Raw genomic sequence first — 19,787 nt, forward strand, 5'->3', positions numbered from 1 at the left:
GTTCAAACCACACAAACAAATAAAAATTCTGGTCAAGGGTGGTGAAGGAGCATAGGAAGCTTCTGGGGTTCTGGTAGTGACCTAGCTCTTGAGCTGGGCAATGATTATTCAGGAGTGTTAACTTTGAGCATTTATTGAGTTACTAGGGGCCCGGGGCACGAAATTTGTGCAGGGGGGCGGGGGCGGGTGTGTGGAGCGGGGGAGGGCTCCTCAGCCCAGCCTGCCCCCTCCTACATACTGGGAGCCCTCAGGGAATGTCCTACTGATGGTTTAGGCCAGCTCCCCATGGGCCTAAGCTGCAGTCTGGCCTCCCTTTGTGAGAGGCAACTGGGCTGATCAGGGGAAGGCACCAACCCCATCATCCTCCTGCTGCAGCCACTGCCAGTCACCACAGCCACCAAGGTGTTTTCATCAACATGGACTCCAGCCCTTTCACCATGAAAAAATGATAACTTTCTTTAGGCATTTTCAAGATGTGTTTTTCAAAGGATATGACCCTTCCTTCCTTCCTTCCTCCCTCCCTCCCTCCCTCCCTCCCTCCCTCCCTCCCTCCCTCCTCACCTGAATATATGTTTCCATTGACTTTTAGAGAATGTGGAAGAGGAAGGGAAAGACAGAGAGAAATATCAAAGTGAGAGGAATACTTTGATTGGTTGCCTCCTGCATGAGCCCTGACCTGGGCCCCAGCCAGGGAGGAGCCTGCAATGTAGGTACATGCCCTTGATCAGAATCTAACCTGGACCCTGCAGTTGGCAAACCTAGGCTCTATCCACTGAGCCAAATCGCCTAGGGCAGGTTATGACATTTCTTAGTCCCCAGCAGCAGACCTTTGTTTTTCCCCCCAGAAATGTGGTGGAAAAACCCCAGATCACCTTTTTGGATTCTTATACCCAAGTTACTAAGAATATTACCACTGGCATACAGGGAGCTTAGCCAATGAGTGGTCAGAAAAGGTGTTTCTTCTGTAGTTCACACCTATCTCCTCCAATCTCCAGCTCCGCCTCTGTCAAGGCCTAAAGCCTCCAGCTCTGGGCAGGGGACCCCCAGCTGGCTCAATCAGAAGGCTCTGCCCTGGCCATGGCCACAAGCCTCTGTTTGAGGCTCAGGCCCTGGGCAGGGATGCACAGCTGGCTCTGATCCCCCACAGGGATCCCCAGCTGGCTCCCATTGCCCGGCTTAGCTCCCAGCCAAGGCTGCAAGCCTCTGGCCAATGCTTGGGCCCTGGGCAGGGACCCCCAGTGGCTCCGATTGCTCGGTTCCCACCATGGCCAAAGCCAGCAAGGGCAGGCAAAAAGCTTGGCTTTCTCCATTGCAGGGGAAATCCAAGCTTCCTTACTTCTTTCTGTGGCTGGCAGCCATCTTGGTTGAGTTTATTTGCATATTCACTCCTGATTGGCTGGTGGGTGTGACCTGTGGGTGTAGTGGAGGTGCAGTCAATTTGCATATTACTATTTTATTATATAGGATATTTTAAAAAATAAATCTTTATTGTTGAAAGTATTACATATGTCCCCCCACTGACCCCCTCCAGTCCTCCTGGCCCCTCCCTGCCTAGGCCTTCACCACCCTGTTGTATGTGTCCATATATGCATACAAGTTCTTTGGTTGATTATCTCTCACCCGCCCACCCTCCCCTTTCTTTCCTCTAAGATTCTGCACTCTGTTCCAAGCTTCCATGTATCTGGATCCACTCTGTTCTTCAGTTTGTTTTGTTAATTAGATTCCACATATGAGTGAGATCATACATTGTCTTTTTCTAATCAACTTATTTCACTTAGCATCATAATCTCCAGTTCCCTCCATGTTGTCTCAAAGGGTAAGAGATTCTTCTTTTTTACTGCTGCATGCTATTACATGATATAGATATACCACAGCTTTTTTACCCACTCATCTCCTGATGGGCACTTGGGCTGTTTCCAGATCTTAGCTATTGTAAAATGTGCTGTTATGAACATGAACTATGGGTTTTTGAGGGGTTTTTTTTGTATGTATATTATACTTCAATAATATATTTATTTTTAAAAATGACCTGGGTTCCAGTCTTAGCTGCCGCTAACTCCTGATCTATTGTAGCCAGAGAACCTTTTCTTCAAACAAAACCTTATCTGAAATCTAAGTTTATGAAACAGATCAAGTGGATTGTAATGAAACTGGGGTGAAATCTAGATGGGAGGTGCAGGCTTCTGCCAGCCAGGCTCCAGGAAGTAGGCAGGAATACCTGGACTGCAGAAGATGGGCTTCCTATCCGAGAGGCAGCCTCCCAGGGCCTGGCCAAGTTGGGGATTCTGTGACTCAGGGTAGACTGTTAGCCTACATCGAGCTATATGGCTTTTCATGTGACACATTTCTTATCTCTACAATAAATGATAACAGGGTAGGGCTTGACTGACTTGATTGGTTTTCCTCCTATTAGATGAAACAAAAATTCAGAAGCTACCTGATAACTGAAATGAAGCCATTCACATCTTAGTATGAATTCCTCTTATTAGGTCTTTCCCAGCCCCATCCCTCACCCCCCTTCCACTCTTCACATAATAGAGTACAATAAAATGGAGTCAATGGGAAGTTTTAGAGACAGGGATGGCACGGAATTGTTTTGGGAGCATGGAAAACCACTGTGAGACTGAGAGTTTTGGATGCCTGGGAGATGAATGTGTGGGGGCGGATGCTGTGATTGGAGCTGGTATGAAGACCAGTTATGGGAAGGCCAAGGTACCCAATGAAGCTCCCGAGGCTGCAGACTGACTGTGTGTCAGCCCTGGTCATAATGGGGCATTTAAGGAAGCCACAATCAGTGATTTCCAGACTGTGGGGAGAGCCATGTTTACTCAGGTCCCGGTGTTTCTTTGGTCCAGTTGCTTTAGGCCTGTCTGTGAAACTGTGGGTACACACTGTCTTGTACAGCCATCAGTTCCTTCCTTAATTTATCCACTCAGCAAATGGTTTTGGTGCACCTACTCTGGGTCTGGGGTACTGCCAGTCATCACCTTTGAAACGCCTTGGGAAATGGCCTACCTTGGATAACCTCCATGAATGATCTCCATTGCCTCCACCCTCAATGTCCTCGGGCAAGTTGTTTAATCTCTTTGAGACTGTTTGCTTATCTCTAGAATAACAATAATACCCGCATGTTTAGGTACTTATAAAGATTAGAGATAATCTGTTTAAAGTACCTAACAATGCCTGGTACATTCAGTAGCTGTTATGACTTTATCAGCTAAGAATAAAAATGGAAAATATGTTTTAGGCTCTATTTTTTTTTAAAGGTCTCACAGTTTATTACTGATCCAATCTACTAGTGCAGAAACAGCCTATATAATAAAGAGGTTATATGTAAATTGACCCTCACTCAGTCATGCCATCACAAGACGGCTGCGCCCACCTTGGAGGCCAGGTTTTCCTAATGAGTTGTAAAAGGCATCAGCAGGGACCTCAGGCTGCCTGGCGCCAGGCCAGGGCAGGGGACCTGAGGCTGCTCCCTCCCATACCCAGCAGGGCTTGATGGGGGTGTGGCCACCCAGGTCTGGATCTTGTCCAATGGGAGTGGGGCAGGCCAGGTCTAGGTCTCATGTGATTTCGAGGTGCACATGGGTGGGTGGGGACTTGACTCTGGGTCCCATGGCATGCTCCAGACTCTTACAGGAAGATTTTCATATACATTTTACTAATTTTCTTTCATCTCTGACACTTCTATTATAGAGAAAGGGTGAATAGCAATATTAAAATATTTCCTCTAATTAATTTGCTTTTAATGTGCAAGAATTTCATGCACCGGGCCACTAGTATTAACCTAATATAATTCTTTCAGTAATTCCCCAGTAAAACATACTCAACTGTCCAAATAGTAGTGACCTTTACAGTGATGTGGTAAGATGCAATCAACCTGGATATAGCATAAGTATGTGTGCCATCTCATGTGCGATTCCCTATAGACCCAGCTTGGTTCTTCAATGTCTCCTCTTGGAGTTGTATCTGATTTTATTACCAGTTTTCATCCAAATTCATTGGGGAATAGGCCTATTCAGCCTTTGTTTCTTGGCCAGGAACTTCTGAATCCTGAAAGTCTTGTGAGAAGACATAGTGAAGAAGAGTCAACAGCACATGATGGCAGAGAGTGATCTTAGGCTCTATTATCTTTCATTTTATCAGTGAAGAAAGTAAGACACAGAGAGGTTAAGTTCTTGGTCCAAGGCCACACAGCTGGTAAGCGGTGAAATTGTAACTAGAACCCAAGTTCGGCTGCCTCCCACTACAGAAATCAGACTCATTAGACAGATGCTGGTGAAAAAGGAGAGCGGTTTTATTTAAGTGTCAGACACCTGAGGAGGTGGGGGACTCTTGTCATAAAGCCCATCTCCACGACTCAGTGAGACAGAGGTTTTTATGAGGAGGGAGAGGCAAAGCCGAACAAAGAAATCAAAGGAAGGGTGTTGACAAGATCTGTGTGTGTGGTCCAGTCCATTCCAATAAGGACCTCAAAACTGGTCCAGTGATGGTCTAGGGCAGTGTTCGGCAAACTCATTAGTCAACAGAGCCAAATATCAACAGTACAATGATTGAAATTTCTTTTGAGAGTCAAATATTTAAAATTTAAGCTATCTAGGTAGGTATAATTCATTGTTATTAACTTAATTAGAGTATGTGGTATTTTGTGGAAGAGCCACACTCAAGGGGCCAAAGAGCCGCATGTGGCTTGTGAGCCGCAATTTGCTGACTATGGGTCTAGTGTGTGTCATCCTGGTCTTCTTCACCCTGGTTCTATGTTTGAAGGTCAGCAGATATCCAGAACTGGCATAAATGAAGGGCAGAGTCTATATCTTCTGGAGTCAGTTCCTAGATTTCTTACTCAAATATGCTGTTTATTGAGTCACGTGTGCAAGGTTGGGCCACAGATGTGTGAGCCAAAGTCTCTACTTCCTGTTTGAAACTCAGTTCCCTCTATGCAGCCAAAATTCCCAGGTTACTCGGTCAGAACTTGGGAATGAAAACAAGAATATGTACTCCAGGGGCCTGGATTTCATACCCACACTTTCACACTCGGAAAGCGCATTCTAACTAACCTGTTTGGGAGTTGTACATCCCCAGGACCTGGGAGTCTCCTTGGAATGCAGTCCATTCTTCCGATTACCATGGAAAGCTTAACAACCTTGTGGCCCAAATAATGCAATCCTGCCCCAGCCCCACTGAACACCCATTTGCATACCCATTCTTTTTCCTTTTGCCCACTTCCCCATGTAATCTTTGTCCTACTCAATATAAGCAGCTGGCTTATGATCATGTGCAGAGAAAATTTTTGCGGATGACTTGCTGTTCTTAGCATTATTGGGGAAAAACTCATAAAAATATATGAAAAGTATATATGTGCTGTTTATTGCCAGGCCAGTGGCTTAGTGGTTGAGTGTTGTCCCATGCACCAAGAGGTCACCAGTTTAATTCCCTGTCAGGGAGCATGCCTACATTTCAGACTCAGTCCCCAGTAGAGGGAATGTAGAAGGCAGCTGATCAATGTTTCACACTCATTCATGTTTCCACTCCCCCTTCCACTTCTCCTCTCTAAAAGTCAATGGAAACATATCTAACAAATAAAACAAACATGCTTTTTATCCTCAAGCTACATATTAGTCAGAGTTAGCATTTACACAATGTCAAAAGAATTGTGGGTGGGTTACAACTTTCCATTGTTATAAAGCTGGACTTGAACGCAGGCAGTTTGGTTCCTAGGAGGAGGAGGAGCAGCGGATGAAGGTGAAGTAGGCAAAAAGTTGAACTTGCTCAGCACTTGGATGATTCTGGACTATTTGTCCAACCCCCTTAGTTTCACTGAAAGCTTTCTGATCATTTATCTTCCAACAATTTGTTCCTTTCTATGCTGAAAGACCATGTCTATGTCAATGTGAGAAACATCCAAACCTATAGGGAATTTTTATAAGAGTTTATTTGAGCCAAGCTGATGACATATGCTGGGGAGCAAGATCTCAAATCCCCCTGAGAATGACAGCTTTGCAGTTCCCTTTATGCATTTGAAATTAAGGAGCAAAGATTACGTGGAGGTGGGGAAAAGCAAGGTAGGGGTTGGATTAACAATGATATGCTTTCATGAGGGTCGTTTTGGCTTATTTCAAAGGTGTGTTAACCTAGATGCACAGCATACTGGACAGGGCTTGCTTAATTAAGGCAAAGATAAACCCTTTACTAAAGATATTATATACCTGAGGCATGACTACCCACCATGACCTGCCCAGTTAGGAATTTATGATCAGATCTCCCTGTAAGCTTACTTTCATTTTCCTTCCACAATGTAGACAGGCAAAGGCTCCGGAAACTCTGCCAATGTCTCCTCAAATACGTGAGGGGGTGAGACGGGATGAAATGGGTAAGCACGAGAGTAATCTGTGCCTCATGAACTAGAAGAGGGGAGTGGGAAGGAAAGGCAGCAGATGGGAGTCCAGCACACAAACGGGGCAGCTTGAGTGCTAACGCCACTCTGGGAGAAGCAGAGCCGCTTGAGTCACAGGCCTGACCCTTTACCCAGGATCTCCATGGGCCAGCATTCCATGCCAGGCTCTGTGTCTCACTTTAAAGTGTAACAGGACTGGCAGAGCTGCAAGCTTCTATCTGGGGGGCTACGAATGGAAATGCAGCACGCCCTCTGCCTGGCACCCCCCTGACCTTGGGCCCCCTCTAGGCTCTGCCTTACCAGGCTGAGATATGGGGCCTTGGTTCTGGGGCCAATGGGAGCCAGTGGAGGAGGGAGGTGAGACTGCCTCATACTCTCACTGTCTCAGTTGGACGATACCCAAATGTGGGTGAAGTTTGTCATCTAGACCAGGGGCTGGGGCCAGGGCTTAGGAGGGCAGAGAGCTGAGTCTCTGCCAGACAGTGCAATCCTTTACCAACACCCCACGGACCCTTCTTGCTCAACAGCAGGGTCAGCTGGAATGGGTGTCTGTTCTTATGGACCCGCCTTGTTGACCTCAGGCTCAGAAAATGGACATGACCGAGACCTGCAGGGTCTGGAGCACTGGATCGAATGCATACATGTACACAGACAGGCACCCAGTCTCCTCCCTTCCACACCACACCTGCTGCTCTCAGCTGGGGACTTCCAGTCTCATGGGCAAAGGGACTGGGTGGGATGGATGAGGTTTCAGGGGACTTTTCCAGGCTATGATGGCAGGAGGAGGAATGTTCTCTGGAAACTACTGAGCAGTTTAGTATCCTAAACATTTATCCAGCCTTCCTTCAGAAGGTCATTCTTAAAAACAAACAAATAAAAAATGATTCAAGGCTGTTAAGTGGCTTGTTATAGCCATCTAGAAAAAAGGCTTCAGACACAACAGAAATACCAAGGGGCTCACTAATTCTGGATGCTTGATTTTTTTTGTTCACAGATCTCTCCAAAATAATTCCAAATCCAAGAATTTGGTTTACTAATAGTTTCCCATGCATGTATCTCTTGTTTCCTCAACGAGATATAAAATATTTGTATTCCTGTAGCCCCATCCTGAAGCTCAGCACATGCTGGCCCTGTGACTAGGTGTGATGACAATCATTTGGAATCTTTTTATTGGCTAAACACTGGAATCACTTGAGAAGTTAAACAAAATTGCAAAGCCTAAGGCCCACCTACAGTCTCAGTGTGCTTTCTTCTTTACTTCTCTAGTTGTAGGACTTCCATTCAGTCAGATTTCAGGTGGTTCTGAATGACGTTGTTTCTGTAGTTTGATTGTAATTATGATGTCATTGTGGGAGAATGGGGGTACCGCATTTACCCACCCTCCATCTTGGTTCCTTCTGTAGTTAAGTTCCTTCTGGAGTCAAAAGTTATACATGGAACCCTGACCAGTGTGGCTCAGTTGGTTGGAGCATCATCCTGTATTTCAAAGGGTGGTGGGTTCGATTTCCAGTCAGGTCATACCTAGGTTTCGGTTCTCGTCCCTTGGGACATATATGAGAAGCAACCAAGCAATGTTTCTCTTTCACACCAATACTTTCTTTCTTCTCTCCCTTCCTTTCTCTAAAACAAAATAAAATAAAAAGTTATACGTGTGTTTTTGGCTGCATGGCCCATGTCAGTGTTCCTAATCCCCATATTGTTCAAGAGTCAAATGTGTTTTCTAAAAGTTTCTGGATGATTCTTGTGTGTCACTGACTTTTGAAAGCCAGTAATTTATATCATAGTTTAGGTTAAATACTCAGATTTTGTTGTTCACTCTAGATTATCTAGCATATCAGCATGGGACCTCCAATTAATTTTATTTTCATTTTATTTATTTACTAGAGGCCCAGTGCATGAAAGTTTATGCACTGGAAGAAGGCCTCTCAGCCCAGCCTGCCCCCTCTCACAGTCTGGGAGCCCTCAGGAGCAGGAGGCCACCCAGCGATCAGGGGAGGCGGCGCACTCATCAGACCTCTGCTGCTGCCATTGTCAGCAGTGCAAGCCTTGGCCGGCCCTGGTTACCTGAGCCTTGGGCGGCCCTGGGCGGCCGGGAAGTTGCCATCTAAGGCTTGCCTGTGCCTTGGGCTGGCCCTGAGTGGCTGGGGGGCTAAGGGAACTGGGGGACTCAGGAGGCAGGCATGCAGAGTGGCCGGAACCGCCAGGGCGTGGGACTGGCTGTGTTGCACGTACCTGCTTCCTTGGTATGGCTGAGGGTGCCACCATCTTTGAGGGTGAGGTGATTAATTAGCATATTCTTTCCTTATTAGCTGTGGGTGCTTCTATCTTTGTGAGGGCTGGATGGTCAATGAGCACACCTATCTTTATTGATTTTTAGAGATAGAGATCAGGGAGGGAGAGAAAGAAACATAAGATGTAAGAGAGAAACATTGATCAATTGCCTTTTGTACATGCCCTGACTGGTATTTGCCTTGACCGGGAATCAAACACAAGCCCTTTCAGTCTATGGAACAATGTTCCAATCACTGGAGCCATAGGGCCAGGTTGGGATCTCAACTTATTGAAACCCAAAACATAAAAGTGCTGATTTAAATAGTCAGGAGGCCAGGTTTTCGCTTTACATGAGACTGCAGTGGAAGAAATACTTAGATGAACAGAATGTGCCCCAGATGGCTTTTAGGTGAATCTCTTATCTGCCCAGAAGGTCTTCCAGTTCTTTCCCTACATTATCATTTGATCCATCATTGTTTATAGAAACAACTACTGGGTTAACCTGTAACCATTTATAAAGTACGTGTTTTTGCAGGTGACTCAACTCACCCACTTTCCACCAATGCTTTAGTGTGCAGTGATCCATGTCTGACCTGGGCCCGAGTTGTGGGATGCACATTGTTGGAAGCCTATGGTCTCTGTTTACTACATAGTACATATGTGATACCCTATTTTGAGTCCTCATTTTAGGTAAAGCTCTTCAAATTGTACTCCCTGAGGTTATGATGTAATAGAAGCCAAGCAATTCCATCCTCCATTTCATATGGAAAGGGCTGAACTGGCCCATGTGTTCTTCCAACAAGGGTTCTTCATCTCTGAGACAATACACAGGGACCTCTCAGTTATGGAATCCTTTGGAAGAAAGCTCCTTTTAATATGAGGTAATTTGTCAATACATTTGAACACATTACAGGAAGTGACAGAATTACCCCTATCTAGACACACAGCCTTGCTCTATATCCCCGCTTACCGAAAGCCCAGCTGCTGGGACCCAGGAATTTCTTCTTTTTCCTCCCAATTTCCAATGAGGGGCTCCTGAGTTCTCTGGCACAACTGCTACCCCATCGTAAAAAAAAAAAAAAAAAAAAAGGGGAAGAAAGGACTCAGAAGATAGTCTCTGTAATACTTGCTAATTGTTTGTGTTTTTTTAAAATATATTTTATTGATTTTTTTACAGAGAGAAGGAGAGAGGGATAGAGACCTAGAAATGTCGATGAGAGAGAAACACCGACCAGCTGCCTCTTGCACACCCCCTACCGGGGATGTGCCCGCAACCAAGGTACATGCCCGTGACCAGAATCAAACCTGGGACTTTTCAGTCCGCAGACCGACGCTCTACCATTGAGCCAAACCGGTTTTGGCTACTTGCTAATTGTTAATGTTTACTGTATCCTACTGTTTTTGTTAGAGTGCTAACTCAAATTTTCATTGGAGGTCAAACTGAGAAATGACAGGCTCTATCTGCCACCAGGCAAATGTTTCAGGACCAGCAGATAAGTGAGCAGGAGAGGTTAGGGCTGATGAGCTTGGGCTCACTGCCTGGGAACTTAAACATCTGGGGCTTGGGGTGGGAGGCTCCCTGGCATACCTCCGAGGTGCCGTGAAGGGGGTTCCCCAGTGGTCCCCCTTCCCGAGGTTCCCTAGCAGACCTTCTCTACCTAAGACCGGATGATCTTCCTCTTTTCTTGGTTCCTTTAACCAGATCCATATATATATATATATATTCCTTAAAAGGGGTTTCATTTCAGGAGCCCAGTGGGGCTCACTGGTTAATAGTATGGTTCATTTCAACTTTTCGATCCGACATATCTTGTTTAAAATCTTGGAATAGGATTTTTACTTCGCAGCATGGATTTCCTCATCTGAAAAATGGTGACACTATTATTTACCTGACTGAGTTGTTGAGAAAATATATGTTAAACTTCAGCACAGGACCTGGTTTGAATTAGTAGATTTTAAAAAAATCCTCACCTGAGGATATGTTTATTGATTTTAGAGAGGGGGTGGGGAGAGAGAAAGAGAACCATCCATGTGAGAGGGAAACATCCATCTGTTGCCTCCCATACATGCCCGACTGGGGATCGAACCCACAACTTAGATATATGCCCTGACCTGGAATTGAACCCTCAACCTTTAGGTGTACTGATGATGCTCCCACCAGCTGAGCCACCTGGCCAGGTCTGTATTAGTAGATTTTTATGACATTCATGATATATTTACTAGTTAGGAATGCTTTGGACTCTAATGCTTTTGGGTAATAGACAATAGTGCCATAGATTAAACCAAAGGACATTGTTTATTGCTTACTGTAAGGAACTGGCCATATGATTACATCCAGACAAGGGAGTGGCGGTGGGTGCAGGGTGTGGGTGGGTGGGCGGGTGAGCCCAATCACAACTCATCCCTATGGATGGTTTAGGAGGCAACTTGCCTTGAAATTGGGGATTTCTGCCCCTGGCATTTGCCAAATCAAAGTTCAGTGAGCCAGGAAGAAATGCGGGGATGGCTGCAGGGCCACAAAGAACAGTATCTCCACATAAACGGACATAAATCTTCAGCTTTTTATATTTTACAGTTAACACATGCTATTTAATTTCATTATAGAAGGGAAGTATGAGAGGTAAATTCAAAAATGGCATTGTGCTTTAACCAATGTCACTTCAATAAATTCAATACAAAGAAACTGAAAGAAAAATAAATGGCATTGTACATTTTTTTATGAGAAAATACTCTATCTCTTGAAAGGGGTTTGTTGAAAATTGTCATTATACTTTATATTTCAACATTAGATTTTGACAGTTTAGAGGTGTCTTTGATTTGTTGTATAAGAACTTTGATCAGCCCTGGCCAGTGTGGCTTAGTTGGTTGGAGTGTCGTCCTGTGCACCAAAAGGTGGTGGGATCAATTCCTGTTCAGGGCACATACCTAGGTCATGGGTTGGAGTGTATGTGGGAGGTAACTGGTGTTTGGTGATCGGTGTTCCTCTCTCCCTCTTTCTTCTTCCCTCCCTCTCAAGTTAATGAAATTTTAAAAATATGTATTTTTAAAAATAACTTTGATCAGATGCACGAAACTTCCAATTATGAGGGAAATCCTTTTGAGGTGAATGTTCAGAAGGTTTATCATTTTATGTGCCTCATGAAACTAAAATGCTTGTGTTTAAATTTTTCTTTTCTTTTTTTAAATTTTTAAAATATGTGCTGCTGAAGCAAGCACTAATTTTTTGTGTTGAAATAATTTCAGACTTATTAGAAAGTTGCAAAAGTAGCACAAAGCATTCTAGGATAGCCTTCACCCATATTTTTGCAAATGTTAACATTTTACCCTATTTGTGTTTTCATTTTCTCTCTCAATCTTTCTCTCTCTCCTCTGCCTACTTATCTATCTATCTCTCTATCTATCTATCCATCTATCTCAGAAGAGACCCTCTGTTATACCTACCTATCTATGCTCCCACCCACCTGGGATACCTCATATAAGTGGAGACATAAAAGTATTTGTCTTTTTGGGACTGGCTTATTTTATTTAGCTTGATGGACTCAAGGTTCATCCATGTTGTAGCATATAACAGGATTTCCTTCCTTTTTAAAGACTGAATAATATTCCATTGTGTGTATAATCCAGATTTTGTTTATCCATTCATCTGTGGGTTGCTTCTATCTCTTGGCTACTGTGAATACTGCTTTTATGTACATGGGTGTGCCAATATTCCTTTGGGATCCAGGCCATTTCTTTCTTAGACTATTCCTGAATGGGGTTCATTTGTTGCTTCTTTATGATTAGAGTGAAGTTCTGCATCTTTGGCAGGAATGCCTGAGAAGTGGTGAAGCGTCTTAGTGCATCTCATAAGGAGACACATGTATCTCTCTCCCACTCCTGGTGGTGTTAACTGTGATTCCTTGGGTAAGATGATATCTGTCACGTTTCTCTACTGTAAACTTACTAATTTTTTTTTGTAATTAATAGCTATTTTGCGGGGAGATATTTTGAGAATGCATATGTCCTGTTTCTTGTCAAACTTGCACTCACTTGAGTATTCTTGTCTGAAATAATTATTACAATGGTGATTACCAAGTGGTGATTTGCAAATTCCATCATTCCTTTTACATTTGTCCGAATTCTGCTCTAAGGAAAAGCTAGCTCATTTCCTGCACTCGTTTATTCATTCATTCATTTTATTTATAGTTGAATGGATCTGGGGATTCTAAGTTTTCTCAGGTTTATAATCTATTACTATTATTATTTATTTTGTTGCTCAGAATGTGCCAGCTTTGGCCAATGGAACCCTTTAAAGTAAGCTCTTGTGTCTTTTATGTTCTGTTCCTTTTTTGTGGTTGTTAATCCTTACCTGAGGATATTTTTTCCACTTATTTTTAGAAAGAGTGGAAGGGACGGGGAGAGATGCCCAGAGAGAAACATTGATATGAGAGAAACCCATTGATTGGTTGTTTCCCTTGCATGCCCTGACTGAGTCAGGGAATTGAGCCTGTAACTGAGGTTTGTACCCTTGACCGGAATTGAACCCAAGACTCTTCAGTCCAAGGGCCGATGCTCCAACCACTGAGCAAAACTGGGTAGGGTTTTCTTTCCTTTTTCTTTTCTCCTGTGTCTTTTTTGACATATCCTTATCATTTGCTCATGACTCATATTTCAACATCAGTATTCCCTATGCTTCCTATCTTTAAACAGTGATCAATAACAGGTATAAATTGAATACTAAATGGCTGATATTAAATCCATCTGAAGCTGTTTAATGACCAAACCTATCACAGTGGCCTGTGATAACTCATCTGAGAGAGCCAGCCAAATGTCAGAAGTACACTCGATACTTTCAAGTGTATAGTGTACAGAAGATGCTTTCAAGCTATTTTGTTTTAATGAAAAATGTAGTGGTTGGGTCTTCTGGCAAGCAGACATTAAGATGGAATTGAAAGTGCAAAAGATTTATTGAGATAACTAAAGGGAGAGGGTTGTGGGTCTGATACCTGTGGAAGGCGATGGGCAGGAAGGAAGTGGGAGTGGGGCCAGAGCCTCACATTTCAGGGTGGCTCTGAGAAGCCGCAGCTGGCCCTGTGGGAGCTCAGGGAAAAGCTCCCTGAGGAGGAGCCCCTCTGTGGGCAGAAATGGCCAGGCCCCGGTGCACTGCTGTGCTCAGTAATCACCTGGGAGCTGCCAGGAGGAGCGTGGCCTCAGTTCAGATGCTGCCTCAGATCCCGAGGTGATGCAGCCGGAGTCTCATTTAACTGCCTCCCAGGCAGCTGATATGCAAGTTTTTCTTACAGGGAGGTCTACTGGCATACCTCTAAGGCTGCCATAGGAAAAACATTTAAAGATTGAATTTATTGATTTAAAAAGTAAATATTGAAACAAAACTGTACTTGGAATGTGGACTGCTATATCACCCTGAGATATCAATGAACACTAGACAGGGAATACTGGGGTAGATGTCAAACTTCTAATGTGGAGCTTTAAGCCAGTCTTTGATTTGCCTGTGACATGCCATAACAATCTCCAGTTGCCCCAAGATGTGAATGGAAAGAAACTGCAGCACATTTCTCGTTGTGATGCCAGCAGGTTGACTCCAAGGGACTTGTCAAAGCTATGTCTTACCCAGTCCATGGCCCTTGTATGACTAAATACTAGATCAGCAGCTTTATGCCCAGATTCACTTAATATTGCAGTTGAGATCATGGTATCATTCCAGACTTGATATGCAGAGAAGTATCCTGCTCAGTTATTAAGTTGGTGAGCTGGGGCTTGATCTTAAGCCCTCACAGAATCATAGGATCCCCCATCTGCAGGGCTCACAAACCAGAGGCCACTAGTTTGGTTGCCAGCTTTTGCAGGAACCCTCTGCAAAGCTTTCCACACTGGACATGTAGCTGCTGCTGAGAATCCTAGTGGGGCAGGCAGTTGCTACGTTTCTATCTCATTGTTAGTTTGTGGGATAGCTGAAAGTCCCTCCCTTGTGTTTTCCAGTAAGCAATCTGGTTTCAGCTCACGCGAGCAACACAATGCAAGTCAGCTCCTCCGGTATTTGTAAGTGGTTATTATTTTATCTCATTATCTTTTTCTCTAGCTAACATCTAGTTCTTTAGCTATTCCTCACAGAGCATGGCTTCCAGATGGCTTGAATTATCCAGATTTTTCTTATATGGAGGAATATGGATTTGTTAATGTTCTCTTAAAAGGTGTCACCCAGCTGAAACCGGTTTGGCTCAATGGATAGAACGTCGGCTTGGGGACTGAAGGATCCCAGGTCCGATTCCGGTCAAGGGCATGTACCTTGGTTGTGGTCAAGGGCATGTACCTTGGTTGCGGGCATATCCCCAGTAGGGGGTGTGCATTAGGCAGCTGATCGATGTCTCTCTCTCATCGATGTTTCTAACAATCTCCCTTACTCTCTGTACAAAATCAATAAAATATATTAAAAAAAAAAAAAAAAAAGGTGTCACCCAGAATTGAACACAGTGCCTACGTGTGGTCCTGACACAGGCAGTTGCAGACCACCCCACGATCTGATTTGAACGCTGCGCATGAATACAGCCCAGCCCTGGTAGGTTTTCCAACATCGAGTCAGCAGTGTTTTCCAAAACCTGCATTAAGACAAAATATTTTTCTCTATTTTTAGAATGTTTTCCACTGGAAGAAAGAAGTAGTGTGAGGGGAAACAGAGAAGGGAAAGAATGCCAACTCCTATGTCCCAATCCTGGAGTTGCACCACTCCGCAGACTTACACGTCCTGCATCGCGTAAGCAGGCCTTGCAACACAGTGCCCATTCCCCACTTTCCCAACCCCGGGCTCCCTTTGCTTCTCGCACTCAGCAGAAATTGGTTTGGTTGTCAGTTCCTGACCTCACCAAAGTCTTGGGGCAGGGACCTCAGTTGTTTTGCCTCCGCTCTTTCCCCTCACCTTTGTGTGTGTATTGGGGGTGGGGGGACAGGCGGAGTCAACCTATTGAGGAAACCAAGGGAAGAGACTAGATCACAGAGCAGTCACGATCAGAGACCGTCTGTTCAGACTTCTCAATCACCCATTTCAGGGAGGGCCTGGATAATTTCAAAATGCTGGTCTTCATTTATTTGTTGAGTACTTCACCGTATTTCCAAAGAGCGTGTCTTCATTGTTGTTTGGTCCTCATAACCACCTCATGGGGTAGGTAGGGCAGCTATTATCCTCCTTTTACAGATGAACCAACTAATCGCAACAGCGAGTGGCTGTCTGTCTGCCTACTAGCCCTGTGATTCCTGGGACAGTTACGGGAGCACAGCCCACAATGTGAGCCATACAAATATGATCATTGCAAATGTAATAATTCTTCATCAAACAAGCATAGAACTGAACATTTCCTATGTGCCTGACACTATAGTAGGCTCTGGTGGTACAAAAAATGAATAGCTGTCCCTATTTTAAGTTGTTTATACTGTAGTTTAGTAATCACTGTCAACTTTATACTGATATATCTTTGGGAACAGTTGGAATCATTGGAGAAGAGGAAGTGATGCTTAGAGAACATCTGGTTCATCAGCAGATGAGGGAACTGGGGATCCAGAGAGGGAAGTCTTCCCGCCTGGTAGAGATAGGCAGGGTCTGTTGTAAGGTCCAGGCTCCTAGCTCCTAGCCCCTTCCCTACACTATACTGCGTCGTCCACATCCCCACCCTACCTCCACGGGATAAGCTTTGGAGTTCAAACAAGTTTGTTCTCAGTAGTTGAGAACCTAAACCTAGAATATCCACAGAGTCATTAAATTGATTTTTGTCATCGTAATCTTAAGTACCTGATTCCTTTTGGTATTTGCCATAGGCCTAGTGCTGTCACTCAACAGCCTTCTCCCTAGAACCTGATTCTAACATCATGAGGCAAATTCACTCTTGGTGGGCTCTGCTCTATGCTGGGTGAAAACTGTGTTCACACTGTCTTGAAGTCCAGGAGTGGGCTTCTTAGCCTGAAGTTTGCATATTTTAATGGGAACATGCTAGCTGCTCACAAATGTTTGAGGAAGAGGGCACAGGCTTACTGTGTACTTAGCAGCAGAATAAGAACTAGCAGGGGAAATTACAGGAAGATATGTTTAGCTCAGGGTAAGACATATCATCTGGTTAGTAGCACTGCTTAGTAATGGAATGAATCTTCTTTTCTAGCCACACTTTAGCCATTCAGCCATGTCTAACCTGAAAGCCTGAAAAATATCATTTAGCTGGGCAGCTGAAAACTGAAGTTCTGCCCAGACGGTTAGGCTCAGTGGATAGAGTGTCGGCCTGTGGACTGAAGGATCCCGAGTTTGATTCTGGTCTGATTGCAGGTTCCCCGGCCCTGCTTGGGGTGTGTGCAGGAGGCACTAATTGATGTGTCTCTCTCACATTGATGTTTCTCTCTGTCTCTCCCTCTCCCTTCCACCCTGTCTAAAAAATCAATGGAAAAATATCCTTGGGTGAGGATGAACAAAAAAAATAATAAAATAAAATAAAACCAGAAATTCTGATGTGAAGGAAGATGGGGAGAGTGGCTATTGAAAAATGTGATGGTTAATTTTGTGTGTCAACCTGACTAGGCCAGGTGATGCCCAGATAGTTGGTAAAACATTTTCCCTGGGTGAGTCTGTGAGGGTATTTCTGGAAGAGGTTAGCGTTTGATTCTGTATCAAAAGTCTAAAAAAAGCAGATGGTCCTCCCCAAGATGGCCTTAGGCTCAGACTGCATCACACCGCTGGCTTTCTTGGATCTCCAGCTGCGGACAGCAGATGTGGGACTTCTTAAACTCCATAACTGCGTGAGCCAATTCCTATAAGTCTCCTCGTATACGTCCATACGTATACATATGTTTCTCTGGAGAACGCTGACTAATACAGGAAGGAATGGAACCTCCCAAATATATGATTGATTTCACAGAATTGGGTAGAGTGGGAAAGCAGGAGGAATTAGGGAAACACTCCGTTCTCTAGCTTACATGCCACCACCTGGTTTAGGGTTCAAGGAGAGACATGAGTTTTATAGAAATCTGAAGTCTTGGTTTGCACAGAACTCCTGGCTACCAAATTTTGAGCATACTACATGCCAGGTACTCTGCTATGTGCTTCTTACAAGAAAACCCTATTTTATAGGTAGGTATGTCCCCGTTTTATAGTTGGGCAAACCCACTCCAGCATAGCTGGTCAAACCCGCACTCAGGATGGATACATCAGTGAATACAAAGAAGGTCCCTCCCTGCCCTGGCGGTCATCCATTCTACTTGTCATTGATATTCATTTCACCTGTGTCTCTTACTGCTAGAAAATCTATGGGCTGCACCTCCCCAGAGCTCATGGAGATGGCATGTTATTGAAAACCTGGGGAGGCCACACCACCACTCTGTAAAAATGTATGAGAACATTATTAATTTGAGATCGATCTAATAATTTGAATGATGTGGGGATATAGGGATACTTCTTTCCCTTTACTAATACATTAGGTCATCTTAAAACTGTTCAGAAGCACATAAAAAGCCCAAGACCTCCTGCACACTTTCTTTTCTTTTTTCAAAAATATATATATATATTTTTTAAAAGAGAGAGAGAGAGAGAGAGAGAGAGAGAGAGAGAGAGAGAGAGAGAGAGAGATAGATATCAAGGGACACTCTGAAGTTCAAAAGTGAGTTAATTCATAATTCTGACAGGGCCACATCTTACTTGAGTATAATGGCCCCTTGTACAGCCAGCTCTCAGTAAATACCTATTGATGTAGAAAAAAGTGAGAGACCTTTACCTTTTTAGTTCCATGTGTTCTCTTGGATTCAGCAGAAATCAAATGAAGATCAAATAACAATGCAATGGATATGAAATTCCCATTTGATCTGCCCCCACTTACAGGCAGACTTTTCTTACTATCTCAATATGGATTTATCCTTAGCCTGCATTTGGCATATTCTTGACTTACCTAACACTTCTCTCTTAGTTCCTTACTTTTATCCTAATATTTTTATTTTATTTTAAGTATACATATTTACATTTATCCATCTGGCCTTAAATTATAAGCTCTAGGGCTTGGAAGCTATTTCTTTGTAATATCCAGCATGAGGCTGAGCACAGAACACCGTGATAACAACCATTTGATCACCTACTTCTCTCTGGCTGGACCCAAGATAATTGAGATTCCAGTACAGCTTGGAATGTCCATTGTAGCGTGTCTGACACACAGCTGCTGCTTGAGAGCATCTAATGAATGCTAGGTACCAGAGGAAGATGGACAGAGAGCTTTTCAAGTAGTTATTCATCTTTGAGCCTCCTTTCCCAATCAAAGAAAAAGGCTTAGCCTTGACCTCTTGGCGTCTCTAGTTGAACTTTGTATGAATTTCTCTTCCTCATCTTGTTTTAAGCATGAAAATTGGTGACAAAGATTGCAAACTTACTGATATTCTCCCAAAGATCTATGGAAAGCCCCAAAATAGAAACTTCCCCCACCCCCCAAGTTAAAATATACCTTGAGTGTGATTCCAGGTGCAGGATTCATGCAAATTCTGTTTGTACATGTATGTCTGTCATTTGCAAGAAGCAAAGGTGTTAGAAACACATGCAAAGCTTGACTACCTTCCTGCCAGTTCTCTTCTCCCTCAGTGTCTGAATTTATACAATCTATGCTTTTTTTTTCTTTTCTTTTTTCTCTTCAGGTTTTGAGCAAACTGAGCTGTCACTGATTTTAATTTTTTTCAACTTTTTATTTTGAAATACAAGAAGTTACAAAATAGAACATAGAGTCCCACAAACCCATAACCTAGCTTTCTCTGAAGGTTGGTGTCTTAAATGATTGGAGTAAAATATCAAAACAGGAAATTGACATTGGTACAGTACTGTCAACTAGATTACAGGAGATCTGTGGTTTTAAAAGTGCAAATATTTTGAAGTCATAAAGCAATACTTTTAAACACAAATATTATGTCTTGATATTGGGTGAGGAAGTTGACAAGGAGTGTAAAAACTCTGTAAGCAGTAGTCATGTGTGTTGTGATGCTGGATATGAAACACCAACAGGCAGTTTTAAGAGCATGCGCCCAAGCTCAGGGTGTGCCGTAAGGAAAGGAAAGCCGCAGGAAATGGAGCAGCATGGACTGGGCAGGGGGAAGTGGAAACTTGCTGGAGGTTCAG

At 43.8% G+C, this 19,787-nt stretch overlaps 1 protein-coding gene and 1 pseudogene across 1 annotated transcript in view; one reads left to right on the forward strand and one right to left on the reverse strand.

Annotated features, from left to right (window-relative positions):
- Nucleotides 1-19,787, forward strand: part of PFKFB3 (6-phosphofructo-2-kinase/fructose-2,6-biphosphatase 3) — an 88,856-nt gene that overhangs the window by 34,144 nt on the left and 34,925 nt on the right. The window lies entirely within an intron of this gene.
- On the reverse strand, nt 3,927-4,079 carry LOC123653243 (annotated as a pseudogene).

Source organism: Pipistrellus kuhlii, unplaced genomic scaffold, assembly GCF_014108245.1.
Source record: "Pipistrellus kuhlii isolate mPipKuh1 unplaced genomic scaffold, mPipKuh1.p scaffold_m20_p_1, whole genome shotgun sequence".
NCBI classification, from domain to species: Eukaryota; Metazoa; Chordata; class Mammalia; order Chiroptera; family Vespertilionidae; genus Pipistrellus; species Pipistrellus kuhlii.